The sequence below is a fragment of the Erpetoichthys calabaricus genome, chromosome 2 (assembly GCF_900747795.2).
Source record: "Erpetoichthys calabaricus chromosome 2, fErpCal1.3, whole genome shotgun sequence".
NCBI classification, from domain to species: Eukaryota; Metazoa; Chordata; class Cladistia; order Polypteriformes; family Polypteridae; genus Erpetoichthys; species Erpetoichthys calabaricus.
The window spans coordinates 41,081,293-41,103,022 of NC_041395.2; the positions used below are offsets into that span (position 1 = coordinate 41,081,293).

Sequence of the window (21,730 nt, forward strand, 5' to 3'; positions counted from 1 at the left end):
CAGCGCAGCACTGTGGCCAAGGAAAGGATCAGCTCTGAAGAGGGTGCCAGTCCATCACAAGACTGCACATGTGCAGATGTTTTCTCTGCTGGTTGACCAATTTGGAGTCCTACTTTTGAACTCTTTTTCTAGTTATTGTTCATGTTGATTTTGCATGCATGGGCTTTCTTCCCACACCTCCAAAGACATGCATTTTAGGTTAACTTGCAATTCCAATTCGGCCCCTCTGTTACAGTAGGTCTGTATGAGTGGCCCCTACGATGGAGCCACACCATGTCTGAGGCCTTTTGTTGCATTTTTGGTCCACTATACCATTAATTTTGCCCATTAAGCTTTTTATGCTTCTGGTCAATATTGTTTTATAGTAATATTTAATGCTGTCTCTCCAGAAGGTCCAACACATTCTCTAACAGTGTTTCCCAACCTCGGTGCTGGGGACCCCCTGTGGCTGCAGGTTTTTGTTCCAACCAGCTTCTGTTTTTAATTGGACTCCTGGACTAATTAAGTGATGTGTTATTTCACAAGTTCTGTGTTTTGGGAACAATATAGAAATTAGAAAACTAAGTTTGGTAAAAAATATATATTAATATATAATATATCCATTATTTACTAATTAGTGGGTCTGACGCTAAAATACTTGCAGCCTTTGATTATTCAGTGTTGTTTGCCAGGGTGTCTGCTCTGCTCGTTTTTAATTGTCATTAATAAGATACAATGAAGGGGAAAAACTAGATAGAGAAAGAGCAAAATATAATGAAACCAACAAAAGAGAGTTAAGCATTTAAATGGATAGCAAAAGCAGAAATATTTCTAAATGTCTTATAAATGTAAAAATCATGCTGCTGTGCTTTTCTGAATGTAAAATAAAAGAAAAATAATTCCAGCTAATTAAATGACATCAGTGCTATCAGGTGTTGTCACTGATTAGAAATCTGGTTGGAACAAAAACCTGCAGCCACAGGGGGTCCCCAGGACTGAGGTTGGGAAACACTGCGAACACTCTCACTCTGCTTATGTGGTTTGCTTCATACTACTGGCATCATTTATCACTATTGTCTTCCATAGGCCTCAAACAAAAGGATATGTGCCCTTGAGATTTTTCCAGTAACCGAGTTTGATGTCTGCAGGGCACATACTTGGGCAGATGTTCTTTTAAAATTCTGTGTTCACCATGCACCAGACTCAGAGGCATAGCTAGGGTTTCCAGCGCCCGGGGACAAGTGAAGATTTCGCGCCCCCTCCTGTTTGCCAAAATGCAATGGGGAAGGGAAATTAGGTGCCCCCTGGACGCTGCGCCTGGGGACAGATGTCTCCCCTTGCCATACCCCCAAGCTACGCCACTGAGCGCGTGGTCTTGCTGTAGTGATGAGGGCATGGCTTCTTCTCTTTCGAGTTTTGACTATGCTTTATCTTCGTCCCAGTGCCTTTTTTCCTTAAGTCATAAGACGGTCGTTACAATACTGTATGCAAATCAAAACCATTGTCGATTCACTTCTTCTAAATCATGTGTATATGAACATAAATACTTTGTAGCAGCAACAATCAAACTCAACTAAATTTCCCAGATTCATAGTTATAGAGCCAAAAGGTTCTTTACAGTAATTCACGATAGTGGTAATGAATCATTCCCTAGGGCTCCACTCTGTTCTTCTGACAACATTGCCAGCTAACTTAAAGAAGCTCTCCCTGGGTAAACAACTTTACACATGACCCGCCATTGTCCACCTACCCTTTGATTTGTTTATAACTACATTTTAGTAACATAGTGCATCTGTTTGGGGTGGGGACAGGATCCCTGACAACCACTTAAACTCAAGCCATGTAATGATATTTAGTTACAGTCATCCCTCATCTATCGCGGGGGTTACGTTCCAGAGCCCCCCCCCCCCCCCCCCCCCGCGATAGGTGAAAATCCGCGAAGTAGCGACCTATATTTATTTTATTATTTATACATATTTTAAGGCTTTATAAACCCTTCCCACACTCTTATAAACCTTTCTCACTCTCTTGTTAACCTTTCCCACACTCTTATAAACACTTCCTATGCTCTTAAACACTTTCTGCATTCTTAAACACCGCAGACCAACACTGCACACTGCACGCAGCGATCAGACGTCAATGTGTCTGCACTCGCTTTGTGAAGGGGGGCAGCTGAACTCACGCTGAGCAGAAATGGACTTTGTGCTGCTTCTGCCAAAATGCCTGCTTGCCGCTCTGCGCGTTCGGAAGGAGGAGTGTGTGTGTGTGTGTGTGACTGCTGAACTCACGTTCGCTCAAACCCCCCCCCCTCCCCGGAGGCGCAATACGCTCCTGCCACTTCGCATTGTCAAGGGGGTGGGGAGCTGAATGAACGCTAAGGAGAAGTGGACTTTGTGCTGACTTTGTGCTGCTTGTCGCTCTGCGTGTCAATAATTTAAAAGCCTGTACATCACCAATTTTCCTGTCTCACTGTCTTGTCTTGTGTGAAGTTAAAATGTTTTATAATAGTGAGATGTTACTCATATCCTTAGCCCGACATCCACATATCATATGTGTTAACGAAGTGTGTTTTATAAGTTTACATGTGTTTAAAGCATGTGGGATGGGTATTTTAAGGCTTGAACTATAAAAATGTTTATTTATATGGTCTTTCTATATCGAGGATTTTCTCCTGTTGCTGATGGGTCTGGAACATAACTTCCGCGATAGGCGGGCAATCACTTGTATTTAAAAACCCGTGAAGTCGTGAATCCGCAAAAAGTGAACCGCGAAGTAGCGAGGGATTACTGTACACTATATTGTAATGACGCTTCCCCTTCTGTTTCTTTAGGATATGTTTATGTGACTTGAAGGTATAGCCGTGGAATGTACTTTTCATTTCGCTCAGCTGTTGCTTTAGAGCCATTGACCAAGGAGTTCGGTATTTTTTCATGCATGCATATTGATGGAGAAGCATAAAAAGCAGAAACACAAAATTTTATTTACTTTTTGAAAAGTGGCTGCGTTGTTCGCGTTGCAACACACCGCTCCATGGATCCGCTAAATACAAATCACTTATATTCATTTTTTATCACAATATCTTTTTAACCCCTAATAGCGGAACAATTTATAGTTTCTCTTTTGCAGACAGACTATTGACTTCTAAATTATGTCTTACATTTGCAAAATTTTCCATTATTGGGAAATTCTGTATTTTCCCATCATGGTTTTATCTTAACGCACCTTCTAGCAAAAAAAAAGGCGAAAAGCCGATGGCTTTCTCAAATTCTACTCCAATGGTTCTCAAAATGCGGGGCGGGCCCCCCTAGGGTGGGGGGGGCGAATTAACAAAAAAGGGGGTGCGAAGTTGTGAAAAAATGAAAACAAGAATCGAAAATACATCTATTGAAACCAAAAAAAATTAACTTAAACTACATTCTGATACTAGAAAAATAAATGTGGAGTTAGATAAAAGTCGATAAAAGTTAAGTAGGTATAATAAAATATGCATCTATGATATATCATTAATTAAAAAAGAACAAATTGGTATTAGTGGGCTCCTTTCAAAAAAACGTTAGGGGGTGCGAATAAAACTGTTATGAAAACTCGGGTCGCAAAAGGTTGAGAAACGCTGTCTGCGGTGGTTTGGCACCCTGCCCAGGATTGGTTCCTGCCTTGTGCCCTGTGTTGGCTGGGATTGGCTCCAGCAGACCCCCGTGACCCTGTGTTCAGATTCAGCGGGTTGGAAAATGGATGGACGAAACGCTGTTCTACTCCAAGTTTGGCAGATGTGATTTTCGTATTTGCTGTAATTTGCTGTTTTCTCTCCCGTATACTTCTTTTCTCTACTTAATTCCTCTAAAAATTATAAACACTATAGTGATTAATTTGTTTTATATGTATGATGTTTTAGCGCTGCTGCCTCGCAGTTGGGAGATCTGGGGACCTGGGTTCGATTCCCGGGTCCTCCCTGCGTGGAGTTTGCATGTTCTCCCCGTGTCTGCGTGGGTTTCCTCCGGGCGCTCCGGTTTCCTCCCACAGTCCAAAGACATGCTGGTTAGGTGGATTGGCGATTCTAAATTGGCCCTAGTGTGTGCTTGGTGTGTGGGTGTGTTTGTGTGTGTCCTGCGGTGGGTTGGCACCCTGCCCAGGATTGTTTCCTGCCTTGTGCCCTGTGTTGGCTGGGATTGGCTCCAGCAGACCCCCGTGACCCTGTGTTCGGATTCAGCGGGTTGGAAAATGGATGGATGGATGTATGATGTTTGATTTGCCACCTAAAAGTCTTTCATAATACAGCATTCCCTAAATTTTAGTCTGTATTTCGTCACTGAGACTTTGCTTTGTTCATCGTTAATGTTATTGTATTTTAGGTTTAAGCATTCGAGTACTTGATTTTTACTTATATTAATATGTTCAGTTATAACTGACATTTATTATAACAAATGCCTTTTTTATCCTTTCAATACATTTTGATGTTACCTGAAAAGTGACGCGGGAAATCCGCTCTATATCATTAATGACTGATTTAGTGCCAGACATGCACCACGTTCCTCCACGCTTGTCTACTTAGTATATTCTAGAAAGCTCTTGGGTTCGGGAGGTATTGAGAATCCGATTGGGTATAGAAAAATAAATTTTGAAATTTTCTAAGGACTGGGGACCTCACAGATTTACTTTCTCCAAGACCTCCGAACACTGGAGGCTGTTTTTCTTATCCTCTGCTTCTATCTCGCCTTAATTTAGGACTCTTACCTTATTGTACACTCTTAAAAATAAAGATGCGAGCAGGGTGTTTTTTCAGCGCAATGTCATATAGGGGAACCATTTTTGTTCACAATATCCATTCACTAAGGTTCCAGAAAGACCTTTTATTTATGGCTTCATACAGTAAATAACCATGATGGTAAAAGCCAATGGGTCATGATTTTAAATGTGTGCTGCTATAGCGTAGCACACATTAAAAATTTTGTCTCACCCCACACGTCCCATACACACATATTAGGACATTTTCAAACCAAAAAAACACATACATTTATTTTAACAATTATTTTAAATAAGTGTAGCTGCTTGAGTATGCCCAGTTAGAAGAAAGGCGAAAAAAAAAGAAACAGATTAAAGTTTAATACTTAGTTCATGAAAATGCACTGTAGAAGAATGTAACAGATTTCTGAATTTTTCAAATTAAAAATAGATTGACTTAAAAAATGAACCTATTGCAGACAGCCTATTGCCCCTTATTGAGGAAATATTTAATTAAAAAGACTACTTCATATAATAAGTATTTTAAAGTACTCTTCCTGCATCACATAATTTTGCTTTAAAAATAGAGCTTTAAATATTATTCCTGTTAAAATAAAGAAAATAAAAAGAAAGAAAGAAAAATAAATGTAAAAATGCATTGTTTAAACAATTAATTTATATTTGAAAAGTATTATGGTTTTGAAGTAAACGTTAAACTTGGTATCTCAAAATGCTCAGCCCACGCACGTGCTGAACAGCTTTTTGTACCCCAGGTTCGAAAGATTGTTTAAAACATTTAAATCCAAGTAAACATGCTATGAAATAGATAGATAGATAGATAGATAGATAGTATTTCACATTAATGTGAATTTCTGTCAGTTATATGGACCAAGCAGTTAAATGACTTTTTAATTTCAAAAGAAACTCATGTAAACCGTCACAGAAAAATGTGAAAGATGTCAAAATCTACCACCTCATTGTTCTACAGTGTCAAAGGTAATTATTTCAGATTATTGTGCATTTTATTTGGTCGTACACACTAGCGAAAGAACATAATTGTTAACCTAAGCTTCAAACACTGGAGACATAAACGAGAAAAGCAAATGTGACACACATCGTTTCTTTCACTGTTAACAAACTTCACGTGAAATTATTTAAATCATAATTCACAAATGCCACTTGTAAACGTTCTTCTACCAGTACTCGTTCAAACATATTCCTCCAAGCTGTCTTCCTTATTTTCTCAGTTTTAACTCTGGCTCTACAGGTTAGTCAACTTGACGCAAACGCATTGATGGACCTGCGCATCAGATCAAATTTCATTGTCTGGCAACGAAAGTTAATCAGATATATGAGTCGCATATTTCTGAAAAAAACGTCATGATTTGAATGATCGCTCCTTACAAGTACGGATTACAGCTCTTGCAGACACGCATCTTTGACAAAACCTGACAAAACTCGGAGTCTCGTCTTTTCAGGTTCTGCTTCACACTCTCAATTCTAGTAAGTGGAAACGCCGTGGGGAGTTTCGCAAACCATCCTTTACCGAAGCTTGACAATTTCGGGAAAGTGGGGCCAATTCCGGCGTTTTACAGTAGCAAACCCGGCATGGACGGGGACAAGTGGTTTTGTTGACGCGTAGACTAATTGTCCGTGCAATGGCAAGAAAACTATTAACAGTGTACGCTTGGGTAATATACTGACGGAGGAAAAATAACAACGCTCTCTGAAACTTCTCGACTTGCAGATAACTTTTATTACCGTATATTTTTCTTTTACATGCACATGTGCACCGTCGTGCACCCAAATCACACGAGCACTTAACAAGGGCACACATCTTCCAACTGAGAACATTTTACACTTATATGTTAACAACCCTACTTGCTCTCACATTGCTATGCATTCTTGACAACAGCTTTCAAGACCTTCCATTTAAACAAAACATACTTCTTAATTTACATACCAAATATAAATCCTTTGAACTTTTGCAACTTTGTTCCAGGTGTTGTCATAATGCCAGCAACTATTTCTTCTGTTGGACAGTACTTCAAAGTATTTTTTCCATCATTTAACATTGCTCTGACAAAGTGGTACCTAACGTCCACATGGTTACACATCTGTCTGCTTACAGGGTTCTTTGCTAGAGCAATTGCACCCTGGTTATCCTCATGAATTTCCACTGGTTCATGGTGAATTTCACCATCTGCTCCTTTTAAGAGCTGGATGAGATACATACCCTCCTGTACTGTGGCAGTAAGTGCCATATACTCAGCTTCACATGTTGATAATGCCACCGTGGATTGCTTCTTTGTTTTCCATGAAATTAAACCCCAACATTTTATTTAGACTGAAACAGTATCCAGTCATACTGTGTCTATCATCTGCATCTGTTGCCCAATCTGCATCACTATAGATCTGTAGCTTTAATTGATCTTCACATTTTCAATAACATATAGCATAGTCAGCAGATCCTTTCAAATATCGCAACACATGTTTTGCTGTCACCCACAGTTGGGCACATGGTTTGGACAAGTACTGTGATAGCTTACTGATGACAAAACGTAAGTCTGGTCAAGTGCATGTCATTACATTAATCAGACTGCCAACTAGTTCTCCAAACCTTTCGGAATCAACTGACTTATCATACTCCTGGTTGTAATCTAGCTTCTGTTCACATGGTGTTGCTCTTGTTTTACATTCTGTCAAGTCAAACCTTTCCAAAATTTTCTTAATATACCCCTCTTGGTCCATTTTTATGTGGTGGGTTGGCACCCTGCCCAGGACTGGTTCCTGCCTTGTGCCCTGTGTTGGCTGGGATTGGCTCCAGCAGACCCCCGTGACCCTGTAGTTAGGAATATAGCGGGTTGGAAAATGGATGGATGGATGGTCCATTTTTACAAAATCATCTCCTTGCTCAAAGTTTATTCCTAAGAAATGTTTCTGTTTTACCAAGTCTTTCATTCTAAACTTCTCTGTTAGCGTTTCTTTTACATTTTTCATTACCTATTCATCACTTGCAGCTAGTATCAAATCTTCAACCCAAATAATGATTGTTACTTTGTCATATCCAGTTTCTTTGGTGTACACACAATGGTCAGACGGATTTTGTATGAATCCATTTTTACACAAGTGATCATGTAACATTTTGTACCAATTCCTGTCTGACTGTCTTAACCCATACAATGATTTCTTCAATTTTCATACCAATTTTTCTCCTTTCACAGAATCATCCTCAGATCCTTCTGGCTGTTCCATATACACTTCACAGTCTACCGGTGCATGCAAAGTATGCAGTTTTTACATCCATCTGATGTAACAACATACCATTCTTGTCATGTCATATTTGCAGTTGGAGAAAAAGTCTCTTTATAATCTACTCCTGCCACCTGATTGTATCGTTTAGCTACATACCTCACTTTGTATGTCTCAGAACCATCAGGATTGTTCTTAATGGCATACACCCACAGCATTTTTACCCTCAGGTAAGGTGGTTAACATGAAAGTCTTGTTTTCTTTCAATGAGTTAATTTCTTCCTTCATTGCATTCTTCCACTCGCTAGATTGATTAGAATTCACGGTTTCTGTAAATGTTTGTGGTACATTACTTATAATATTGTAACAATAATCAATATTAACTATTGTTTGGTCATTGTTATCTATATCAAATACATAATCATCCAAGTACGCTGGCTTCCTATGCTCTCTGTTGGGATAGGGTGTACCAGGATTCACGTGTGAATTGTCTTGGTTACCTGCTCCAGTTTGATTTCTATGAACCTGTACCGGCTTTTCATCAGTAATGTCAGAACTACCAATAATTCTGCTAATCTGCCTAGTGGTACCCCATCTCAGGTCATAATCATCACTGTCATCAATCTGTTCCCAGTCTGTCTGTGTGCTCTGCTCTGTCCTACCTTTCTCAATAAATTTCACTAGTCTGTGCTTTAAGACCCTGCCAGTATCTGGATAGTAGATTATGTAGGCTGGGCTATATTTGTCATAGCCAACAAAAATACCTTTCTCACACCTACTGTCTAACTTCTTTTTGTCTTGTTTGTATGCATAATGCACTGACTCAGACTTTTGCATCTCAGAAATATTAGGCTTTTTCTCTGTCAACAGAAAGTATGGTGTCTGTTTGGTGTGATTGCAGTAGCACCTGTTCCTGATTATTGCTGCTGTTTGTACTGCAAAAACCATAGCCCTTTGGGGAGGTTACTCTCAATGAGCATGTACATGGTCATGTAAAATAGTGTTCTCCACTGTCATTCAGCAGTACCATTCTGGTGAGATGAGTAAGGTGCAAAAGTTTCATGCCTGATACCATTTTTGGTCAGCAGTAATTTAAAGCCTTCATACATAAATTTTGTACCATTGTCTGACCTCACACATTTGATTTTCCCATAAGGGGTACTGTCAGCAATAAACTTCTCCAAAGCTACCATGGTGCCACTTTTATCCTTCAAAAAATAGATACATATTACATGGAAAAGCCATCAGTGAATACCATCACATGTTTATACCCCCCTCCCACCCTTTTGATACTGGATCAATTGGACTTCTAAATCTGTGTGAACTTCTTCAACTACTTCTTTGGCTCTTTTGTCAGGGCATCTGTTTGTACTCTGGGTAAATTTTCCCTCATTGCAAACTTCACAGGAAAGACTGGTCTTATCACCTTTACCCTTGATTTCTAATCTGTCAACAACTTGTTGTAGCTTCAATATGTCATCATAATTACAATGGCCAAGAATTTCATGCCATGTCTGCACATCCTGACAACTTTTAAAGTTGACCGGTTTCTTTCTGAAGCGGAGAGCAAATGACTAGAATATGCTATTACATGCTCTTTACCATCAATGTGTTGTGCTAAAACAGATCCAATAGCATGGAGAGAGGCATCAGTGTATAGAAAAAAAGGAATTGACAGATTGGGAAAAGCCATGATTGGTGGGGATATTAAAGCCTGTTTTAGTGTGCGAAAGGCTTCATCTGCTTCAACTGTCTAGATGAATGGCACACCTTTGTGCGTAAGGTGATGCAAAGGCTCAGCGGTGTGATCAAACTGTTTAATGAATCGTCTATAATAGGAACAAAGGCCAAGAAAGGCTCTGACCCGAGTAGGTAATTGTGGGACAGGCCATAATGCATCCTTGTCTGTGTTTGTAGCATCTGGCTGAATGCCTTCACTCAAAATGCGGTGGCCTAAAAATATGACAGAGGAGCGTGCCAGATGGCACTTTGTGGGTTTGAGCTCGAGCCCAGATTCAGGGAAACGTAGGAAAACCTCACGTAAATGCTGAAGGTGTTGGGAGAAATCCTCACTGTAGACAATAAATTCATCAAGATATAGTAAATATATGTTCTAGTGTAAGCCACTAACTCCATCAAGCGCTGAAAATTTGGAATGGCATTAGAAATACTCATTGGCGTCATTTTGTACTGATAAAGTCCAACACCTGCAGAGAAACCAGTTTTCTCCTTGTCTCTTGGATCGAGTGGAATTTGCCAATATCCTGCAGTAAGGTCAATAGTACTAGATATTTGGGAACCAGATAGCCTATCCAGTGTGTCATCAATCCTGCGAAGTGGGTGAGAGTCTTTAATAGTAACTGCATTAAGGCGACGATCATCAATGCAAAATCTGTGGATACCATCCTTTTTCCTAACTAATACGACTGGAGCCGACCATGGGCCATGAGGCTCCTTAATAATATTATGCTCCAGGAGCTTATCCATTTCTTGCTGCAACAGAACCTGGGTTGCAGGGGAAACTCTATATGGACGTAATTTGATTGGCTTAGCATCCCCTGTAAGGATACTGTGGGTGACCAGGTTTGTTCTGCCATAATCATAAGGGTGTGAGCTAAAAATGTCTGAATAGTCCATTAGTAAAGTTTCAAGTTGTATTACTTCTGCTGAGGACAAATTCGTTTCAGATATGTCCACTTGTGGCAGTGCTTCGTTAGACGCATTACTAGCAGTAACTGCTGACACTAAGGTGTACTCAAAATGTCCCTTTCCTGTGATGGAGAACAGCTGGCCTAAAGGACATCCTTCACTAAGGGAAACAGGATCTGTGGATGTATAAACAACTCTGACAAAGCCTCTGCCATTGTTTACTGATGTTAATGTTCTAGCAACAGCTAATGACAGAGTAGGGGAGTGGTGTGGCTCTATAATGCCAACAAAATTATTGACATGGGACGAAGCTATGCAGCTTCCCATAACAGAGACTGCAGTTGCCATTTCTGACAAAGCTGGGACAGTCACTGGTGAGATAGTAGTGGCGGCACACTGTACAGGGACAAGATGCTGAGGGGAGGAGAGAGCCACTCTGGTGTTGTACAGTGACAAATGTGCATGCGGCAGGTTCAAGGTCACATGATGCTGGGTTAGAAAATCCCATCCTAAAATCACAGGGTGGCTGGAAGAACGCACCACATGAAAAACATGAGAAAGGGCAATGTCTTCAACATGTACAGGGGTAGTAACAGATCCCAACATATCCAAGAAGTGCCCAGTTACAGAGGTAGCAAGGACAAATGTCTTACTGATGGGCTGAGTAGACAATGTTGGAATAGATCTGTGGCAGTCATCTGTGATCAGCGAGAGACCTGAGCCAGTGTCCACTAAAGTATGGAGTTCAGCTCCAGCGATTGTGAGTTGTATAAATGGAGTAAGGCTGATGTGTGCATTTGAATCAACATTATGTGGATGGACCAATAAGTGATCAGAAACTGACATTTGGTCCACAATACCAGCTTCTAATAGTTTCCCTGAATATGTTTAGAGGAAGACAGAGTGTTGTCTGGTGTGAAAAAATGCACCCATCTTGTTGGAGGTGTGTGATAGCTGTCTGAAGGATGTCTCCATTGGTGTGACATAGTGGGTGAGGAGTGTCTGTTTTGTCTGTAGAGAGGAACTGGTGATGGGGAAGAAGCTCTGTGGGGTCTGTCACTATAATCAGAGTTAGAAGAATGTATTGCAGTATGGGCTCTGCGCTCACCCGAAGGAGAGCGGACAGGTGAATTATCATAACAGTACCTGGAGGGATAAAAATCATCACAGTGATCTGTTCGGGAACGGTAGACCTTTGGATGCTGAGAGGTTGGGGAGCAACTTTGATGTTGCCCTGAGCGGGGATCACCATTTTGAGGAAAGCAGTCATCATCAGAATAGGTGTAACGATGAGGTGATAAAGCTCGGAAATATGGTGTAGAGATGTCATCATAGAGAGAGCGATTTCTTCCTGCAGAGGAATTTTGGGTAGAATTGTACCAGTTCTGGCACTGATGGTAGTTCCATTGTTTTGAGTGATGATCAGTGCAGCAGGTAAGATCTGTCATTCTGCAGACATGAGATGTGCTCCTTATTCCTTTCACATCGTGTTTAAGATCAGAAAACTGCTGTGCGAGTTTGGCGAGTCTCTCATCAGTATAGCGTTTATTAGACTGTTGTAAGTCACGTAAGTCAGTCCGGAGATCAGCAATAGCAGCCACTAAGTCAATTATAGGATCAGCAGCACGGCTGTCTGCATTGTTTTGTGTGACAGTCACTGGCATGACATTTGAAGGAGCAGCTATGCTGAGAGCTAACTGAGCACGTTCACATTGCCTTGCTACTTTCGATGCAGCATCCTGTGTCACTGCGCCATGCTCATGGATTTTTAGTTGAAGAAAGGGATCTAATCCCGGCACATTGAGAATCAGCAGTGTATTGTGAAAAAGCTTCAGTGAATAGGTTAGTCAAGTCTGCTGCATAAACCTCTAGTGGTTCTTCGGGTTTGCAAGGATGAGCATTCAAGTACGTTTGAAATGTGTCCAAAAACTGCCGTCTTCCAGAAACAGTGCTCAAACTAGCTTTTGCCAGCGCGTAGTCAGTCTTTACATCTGGGGAGAGGCTCTGCCAGTATGAGAACGCCGTGCCACCGAGTTTTGTCGGGAGAAGCTCAGCCTTTTCAAACGGAGCTGCGGAAACATCCACAACAACTTCTAATCGTTGTATTCACGAAGTAAATGGCTCAACTCCGTTGCCGGTGACGGTTGGAGGCAATTCGACTCTAAACGGCAGTTGTGTGTTCACAGTATCGGCGCTAGCCCTTTGCTGCGGAATAACAGCGGGTTGTTACTCGTCATCCACCATGTTTCAGAAAAACGCGCAGTAGCAAGCAGCACGTAGCTCAACTTGTAAAACTGACACCAATAGTTACTAAAGTGTCCACAAGCAATAGCAGTAATATCCATGCCGTCTATAGAAATGCAACTTAATGTCCACAAACTTAACCAACCAACGCTGCCACAAATGTAAGAGCGGGTGTTGAGAGTCCACAACTCTCCTTACCAGAATTCGGCGTCGGTTCTTCTTGGCTTGTGGGCGACCTCGGTAGCGTAGCAGACTGCGCCTTCGATGTGTGGAAAGGCACACAGAGATGGCCACCCCAGTTTGTGGACTCTTTGCCAATTATATTTTATTTTTTTTATAATACAACGGTGGAGATACAGTACTGAGATACCCAAGAACACGTCTCTTTTTTTCTCTCTCTCTCTCCCCACCAAATTTCTCCTCCCTTAAATAATCCATTAATTAACTTTATTACAACTTCCTGACATGAACTCCTGCTTACACGTTTGCAACAATTGCACCACTGGGTCTGTCCAGAATGCTTTTTCAGACATGCTCTGGCTATATGTACTTCCTGACCACAAATGTAGCGCATAATATATGCACGGTTTTGCGCTGCAGCACTGGGCTTTTCTTGTACCTGTACTCTCATCACGTGATCATCTGATGCAGAAACACTATATTTCTCCTGTCTTCATAGCTTCTCAATTTTACTTTAAAGTCTGCTAAGGTCATAGTCTCATTGCTATGTGTCACATACACAATAAACAGCTTAAACGTTTCTGGAAGTCCCTTCAAAATTATTGCTGTTAGAAGACCATCACTTAATGTTTTCCCCACACTTCGTAGCGCTCTAATGGCGCTTTCTGCACTTATTATTTAATCGGTTGTATCATCGTAGTATTCCGCTCTTCTTAATCTTTACCTGTTTTCTCAAGGGTAAGTGTTCTCGTCAAGTTCGTTATCGGGTTGGTCTACTGTTGCACTTTAAGATGAACACACACATACATAGCTATACACATACACAGCACAGACCCTAACCACAACAGTACCCCATGAATGACACACACATACTGATTACCTTTAGCACTTTAAACCACATAAGTGCTTTAGGAATAACACAGCCTGTCACTCAGCACTTCAAGAGACTTATTTATTATTGGCACGAACAACATGCGATGTTTTAATGATATCTCAGACCTAAATATTACTCCTGGTCTACAAGAATACATTTAAACATACAAAGACTCAGCACTCTTGACTATAGGCCATTTATCAGCCAAGAATACCTTCTTCACGTACTGTTAACTACTATTGAGGTGAGCTCTCATTCTCAGCCTTAAAACCTTGCAGCACAGAGGTAATGACAGATCTCTGTGGCTGCTCCAGGTGCTCAAAGAAATCTAACTTATTACTTCAATCACTCTAGACATTAAGACAAAGCATAGAAAGTTAAAAGCAGCATCTACAGTATATACAGTATATAATTCACTAAGCCGACAGAACAAGCAAGACAACCATGGGATACGCACGACATGACCACGCCCACCAACTCACAGAGACCCGCCCACCGACGCTAAGACCATGGGATACGATGACAACTCACAGAGCCACACCCGCCGACAACACAGAGCCTCACCCACCAACAATTCATTAAGCAGTCAACCATGGCACACGCCCGACAACAATTCGAGCGAGAGCGAAAGCATTTACCAAGAATGTTTTCATTAATCAATAACATAAGTCAGTGGTTCGAAGACGGTCACATACTGTCGTAGTTCCCACCATAAACGATGCCGACAGGCGATCCGGTAGCGTCATTCCCATGACCTGCTGGGCGGCCAACCGGGTAACCAAAGTCTTTGGGTTCTGGGGGTGAGTATGGTTGCAAAGCTGCAACTTAAAGGAATTGACGGAAGGGCACCACCAGGTGTGGAGCCTTTCGCTTAATTTTACTCAACACGGGAAACCTCACCTGGCCCAGACACGGAGGGGATTGACAGATTGATAGCTCTTTCTCGATTCTGTGGGTGGTGGTGCATGGTCGTTCTTAGTTGGTGGAGCGATTTGTTTGGTTAATTCAGAAAATGAACAAGACTCCCACCTGCTAAATAGTTACGTGACCCAAGAGCAGTCAGCATCCAACTTCTTAGAGGGACAAGTGGCTTTCAGCCACGTGAGACTGAGCATTAATAGGTCTGTGATGCCCTTGGATGTCCGATACTGCACGCGCGCTACACTGAATGGATCAATGTGTGTCTACCCGGTGCCGAGAGACATGGGTAAGCCGTTGAACCCCATTCGTGCTGGAGACCGGGGCTTGCAATTGTTCCCCACGAACGAGGAATTCCCAGTAAGTGCGAGTCATACGCTCGCACTGATTACATCCCTGCCGTTTGTACACACCCCCCCGGGTGACTTGGTGGATTATATATAGAAAAGCAGCCGGAACCGCAAAGAACAATGAAAAGACAACGTGGCTCAGAGGTGCATGTGGACTGTAGCAGAGACAAAAGCCACTGAGGCGGTGTTTGGAAAACGAACAGTCAACGTGACTCACAGGTGCATGTGGACTGTACACAGACAAAAGTGACTCAGGTGAGGAGTTGGGGGCGGGCACATGAGCAGGCAGTGCATACTGAACGATGATTGTATGTTGGTTCGTAGTGTGCATTGTTGCAATGTTACTTTTCTTGATGGTTTATTAAATTACGGATTTTTCAAATGTTCATTTTTTTCCCTGTACTTAAAAATCATTAAAAAGCAGCGTGATTATGTGGAGTATGCTACGCCGTGGGTTGGCTATTGGTATTTATTACAAGAATAATAATAATACCACTGGAACAAAGAATAATGAAAAAATAGGTACTGATAGGAAAGTCTGAATATGTATAGTCTTTAGGAAAAGCTTACGAAAAAGTTACAGATGACAAGGATGAATGTCCCAGGGCGGCGTTTGATTTAGCAATCGATGTTCATGACACTTTTCTGACGACCAGTGCTGTCTTCGTCCGGTCTTCTTCCTCCCTCCTTTCTTACGTCCTTACTTTCTTCTTCTTCTTCTTTTTTGCTTTCAAATGAGGCATATTTATTATGAAATGTCATGTCGTGGTTTCACAACACATGCACCTGATTGGCTGGCTGTCAATATGATTGATTAATTAATTCACTGTCCAATTTCCCAAACAATAAAACCTTTTATGTTCTCTAAAGTGTCGGTAGATCTTCCTTTCCCAGGCTGTAAAATAACTAGGCATCAGCTCAGTTTTCCTTTCCCAGGTTATAAAGTAATTGAGCCACCAGCATGTCTTCCTTTCAATGTTGAAACAGCTGTTTTAAAAGTGAGGTGTAAGGGAAGAAAACCTGCTTTGATTTGTCTTAAATGTAGTTCATCTGTTGTCTTGTCTCGAGCAAAATATAATGGAAAATTAAACCAAAATGTACAGATTTTATACACCATAACATCGGTCATTTTTTAACCATGCGCCTTCTGTATTGAGGTCAACTCAGTGTAAAATCAAATTATTCATGACTTGCCCTTACCAGCATAATAGTCTTGTAAGATTTTTAGCTCTTTTCTGTCGTCATCTGCAGCTTCTTGCATAATGAGGGAGAAGCTCTTATCGTCTAAACTGTATTAATTCAGCATAGGCCTCACCATTTCTTTCGGCATCTTTCTCTCTGTCTTCATTTCCGCCTGGCTCGTGCAGTATTGTCTCTTTCAGCCCTTGTAACCACAGATGGGCCAAAAATTTTGTTTCCCACAGTTCATAGTTCTTCTCATTTCCACCGAACATTAACCTACTCCATCGGTTACCCTGTTCTCTCTTCTTAATTCCACTAGCGTGTGCATCTGCAGTACCCGCCATTCCGTTTACTCGAAATTTTTTGCCAATTAACTCATGCGTATCCTGGGCCCATAACCTGTTGACGCGTAGACTATATGTCTGTGCAATGGCAAGAAAACTATTAACAGTATACACTTGGGTAATATACTTCTTTTTTCGCTGCTCCCGTTAGGGGTTGCAACAGCGGATCATCTTCTTCCATATCTTTCTGTCCTCTGTATCTTGTTCTGTTACACCCATCACCTGCATGTCCTCTCTCACCACATCCATAAACCTTCGCTTAGGCCTTCCTCTTTTCTTCTTCCCTGGCAGCTCTATCCTTAGATAGATAGATAGATAGATAGATAGATAGATAGATAGATAGATAGATAGATAGATAGATAGATAGATAGATAGATAGATAGATAGATAGATAGATAGATAGATACTTTATTAATCCCAAAGAGAAATTCACAATTAATCAACCTTAGCATCCTTCTCCCAATATACTCAGCATCTCTCCTCTGCACATGTCCAAACCAACGCAAGCTCGCCTCTCTGACTTTGCTTCCCAACCATCCAACTTGAGTTGACCCTCTAATGTACTCATTTCTAATTCTATCCATCCTTATCACACCCAATGCAAATCTTAGCATCTTTAGCTCTGCTACCTCCAGCTCTGTCTCCTGCTTTCTGGTCAGAGCCACCATCTCCAACCCATATAACATAGCTGGTCTTACTACAGTCCTGTAGACCTTCCCTTTCACTCTTGCTGATACCCGTCTGTCACAAATTACTCCTGACACTCTTCTCCACCGATTCCACCCTGTCTGCACTCTCTTTTTCACCTCTCTTTTACAATCCCCATTACTCTGTACTGTTGATCCCAAGTATTTAAACTCCTCCACCTTTGCCAACTCTACTCCCTGCATCCTCACCATTCCACTGACCTCCCTCTCATTTACATACATGTATTCTGTCTTGTTCCTACTGACCTTCATTCCTCTCATCTCTAGAGCATATCTCCACCTCTCCAGGGTCTCCTCAACCTGCTCCCTACTATCGCTACAGATCACAATGTCATCAGCGAACATCATAGTCCATGGGGACTCCTGTCTAATCTCGTCTGTCAACCTGTCCATCACCATTGCAAATAAGAAAGGGCCCAGAGCTGATCCCTGATGTAATCCCACCTCCATGTTGAATGCATCCATCACTCCTACCGCAGACCTCACCACTGTCACACTTCCCTTGTACATATCCTGTACAACTCTTACATACTTCTCTGCCACTCCCAACTTCCTCATACAATACCACAACTCCTCTCGAGGCACCCTGTCATATGCTTTCTCCAGGTCCACAAAGACGCAATGCAACTCCTTCTGGACCTCTCTAAACTTCTCCATCAACATCCTCAGAGCAAACATTGCATCTGTGGTGCTCTTTCTTGTCATGAAACCATACTCTTGCTCACTAATCATCACCTCACGTCTTAACCTAGCTTCCACTACTGTTTTCCATAACTTCATGCTGTGGCTCATCAGTTTTATCCCCCTGTAGTTACTGCAGTCCTACACATCCCCCTTATTCTTAAATATCGGCATTAGTACACTTCTTCTCCACTCCTCAGGCATCCTCTCACTTTCCAAGATTCCATTAAACAATCTGGTTAAAAACTCCACTGCCATCTCTCCTAAGCACCTCCATGCTTCCATAGGTATGTCATCTGGACCAACGGCCTTTCCATTTTTCATCCTCTTCATAGCTGTCCTTACTTCCTCCCTGCTAATCCATTGCATTTCCTGGTTCACTATCTCCACATCATCCAACCTCTTCTCTCTCTCATTCTCTTCATTCATCAGCCTCTCAAAATACTCTTTCCATCTGCTCAACACACTCTCCTCGCTTGTGAGTACTTTCCATCTTTATCCTTTATCACCCTAACCTGCTGCACATCTTTCCCAGCTCAGTCCCTCAGTTTAGCCCACTGGTCCTTTTCTCCCTCCTTAGTGTCCAACCTCTCATACAACTCATCATACGCCTTTTCTTTAGCCTTCGCCACCTTTCTCTTTACCTTGCGCCGTATCTCCTTGTACTCTTGCATACTTTCTGCATATCTCTGACTATCCCATTTCTTCTTTGCCATTCTTTTCCTCTGTATACTCTCCTGTATTTCCTCATTCCACCACCAGGTTTCCTTTTCCTCCTTCTTCTGTCCAGATGTCACACCAAGCACCCTTCTTGCTGTCACCCTTACTATATCTGCTGTAGTTTCCCAGCTGTCTGGTAACTTTTCACTGCCACCCAGTGCCTGTCACACCTCCTCCCTAAACTCAACCTTGCAGTCTTCCTTTTTCAACTTCCACCATTTGATCCTTGGCTCTGCCCTCACTCTCTTCCTCTTCTTGATCTCCAACGTCATTCTACAGACCACCACCCTATGCTGTTTAACTACACTTTTCCCTGCCACCACTTTGCAGTCTTCAATATCCTTCAGATCAACTCTTCTTCACAGGATGTAATTTACCTGTGTGATCTTCCTCCACTCTTGTACGTAAACCTATGTTCCTCCCTCTTCTTAAAATACGTATTCACCACAGCCATGTCCATCGTTTTGGCAAAATCCATTATCCTCTGACCTTCTTCATTCCTCTCCTTGACACCATACCTACACATCACCTCCTCATCTCCACTGTTTCCTTCACCAACACACCCATTGAAATCCACTCCAATCACCACTTTCTGTCCCTTGGGTACACTGTTCATCACTTCATCCAACTCACTCCAAAAATCTCCTTTCTCACCCATTGCACACCCAACTTGCGGTGCATATGCACTGACATCATTTATCATCACACCTCCAATTTCCAGCTTCATAATCATTACTCTGCCTGACACTCTTTTCACCTCCCAAACACTCTTGACATACTGTTCCTTCAGAATTACTCCTACCACATTTCTCCTCCCATCCACACCATTATAAAACAATTTGAATCCACCTCCAATCCACCTGGCCTTACTCCCCTTCCATTTGGTCTCTTGCACGCACAATATATCAACCTTCCTTCTCTCCATCATATCTGCTAACTCTCTTCCCTTACCAGTCATACTGCCAACATTCAAAGTTCCTACCCTCAGTTCCACTCTCTTTACTTTCCTCCTCTCCTCCTGCCTCCAGAGACGTCTCCACCCTCTTCTTCTCCTTCTTTGGCTAGCAGTAGCCCAATGTCCGCCAGCACCCTGTTGGCTAACAGTACTGGTTAGGTACATTTGTTTTATTATTAATAATTGTTAACATTTACCTTTGATCCCAATTGTATGTTCTTATCCATTAGGCTGCCAGTTTCTAAACTGTTTCTAAAAAGAAAGTATACTAAACAAGTTTACCTGAATGAAAAATACTAGGGGCAGAACCTGAAAGAGAGAGAACAAGATGTATGCAGTGCAGACTGCGCGTGCAGGTGAATTTGGCTGCTTAGTGCCGATTCTTGCTCTTGAGACCCCCATTGAAATTCATTTCTTAGTAGCTGATACATTGGGGTAGATATTCTAGTTTCTTTTGGTATGTACTGTGCAAGATACAATGTAATTTCCAGCAGGCTCTGCAGGTCATTTTTAACTTAAACAGTGGGCTTGCTTGTGATTGCTTTCACTTTTTCTTTGTCAGACTGGTCTCCTTCAAGTATTACTATAATTTGACCTTTGTATTTTATCTTTGTAACTTTGTACTGCACTGTGTCTTAATATGAACTTCATATTATTTTTTGGTGTTTGCATCACTATGTGTTTAATCCCTTGTCACACATGCATGTTTAGGGGACAACTAAAGGGCCTGAGTAGATGTAATTCCACGCTGGACCAGTGGTTGGCGAAGTGCACAAATTCTCTCTACTCGATTCCTTGCAGACCATTCTAGGGAAATCCCGCCCGGCTCTGGGGCAGCCAACGACGTCACTTCTGGTTCCCGTCCTGATGACATCACTTCCCATACTGGCCTTTGTTTCTAGTGAATCAGTTCTGTTTTGTACTCAGTCGTGTGAACATGTCTGTTCTTTTTCATCAATTTTGCAGCCGGGAAAAATTATACAGGTGGCTGCCCCAAACCTTCTCAATGTCTTTTGGTCATTTTTGTGACAGTGGCGTAGTCGGCAGGATGGCAGAATCCCAGAAAAGAACAAACATGTTCACAAGACTGAGTCCAAAACAGAACTGATTCAAACACTCTGTGGTATTGATGATAGCCTCCATGTTTTTAAAAGACTGCTGCCGGACCGACTACAAGAGGTAACTGGAGAGGGCATTTTCAAGCAGATTGCAAGCGACCTACTCAAGGACCAACTGTGAGTCATCACATCTGGCCTTGGCCAGTGTCTTGCCTTACCCCAAAAATCAAAGGCCTGTGAGTGGGTGGGCTGCTCTGGGTCAAATTGCCACTCTTGACAGATCCTCGCCTACTGGTTTGGGGAGACACCATACCTTTTTAGGACCTCAGCCTTTACAGTGTTGTAACTGGTGATGTTCTCCTCCGAGAGGTCATAATAACTCTTATGAGCTTCCTCCTTTAGCAATGGTGCTATTATGTTAGCCCATTCCTTGCTCTCCCAGTGATGCCTATTGGCTGTATATTCATAGATCAAGAAGCAGTATTCAATGTCATCATTATCTTGCAGAGGTAAAAATACCTGGGATGGAGCTTGCAACTTGTCCTGCTGCACTACCACATGTACTTATGCTTGCGCCTCAGACTTGGTGAACTGTCTTTGGTACTCTCCTACCTGGAGTTTCGTGGTCTGGAGCTCCGATGCCATATTAGCCAGAACTGTGTTGAGGCTGGCTCATCTTGTGAGCGAATCTTACTGACTACACCAACTATGGAAATAAGACAAGACACAGAAAAAAGGTTTGGGATAGCCACCACATATACTTGAAATATGTAGTTCAGGCAAGAAAATACGTCTTTATAGACTGGAGTCCAAACAGAACTGATTAACATAGTGAAAATAGTGCTTATATAGGTGAACCGGGGAAAGTGGTGTCGATATGTCCAGACCCAGAAGTGATGTCGATATGACTGGAACCAA

General features: G+C 42.0%; 1 protein-coding gene and 1 long non-coding RNA gene across 2 annotated transcripts in view; both read left to right on the forward strand.

The window, feature by feature from the left end:
• Positions 1–21,730, forward strand: part of LOC114643436 (E3 ubiquitin-protein ligase TRIM39-like) — a 303,199-nt gene that overhangs the window by 28,430 nt on the left and 253,039 nt on the right. The window lies entirely within an intron of this gene.
• LOC127526561 (uncharacterized) overlaps positions 6,020–21,730 on the forward strand; it is a 41,523-nt gene continuing 25,812 nt past the window's right edge. Inside the window, exon 1 of the long non-coding RNA XR_007934049.1 lies at positions 6,020–6,176. This is a non-coding gene — a long non-coding RNA (uncharacterized LOC127526561). The remainder of the gene's footprint in view (positions 6,177–21,730) is intronic.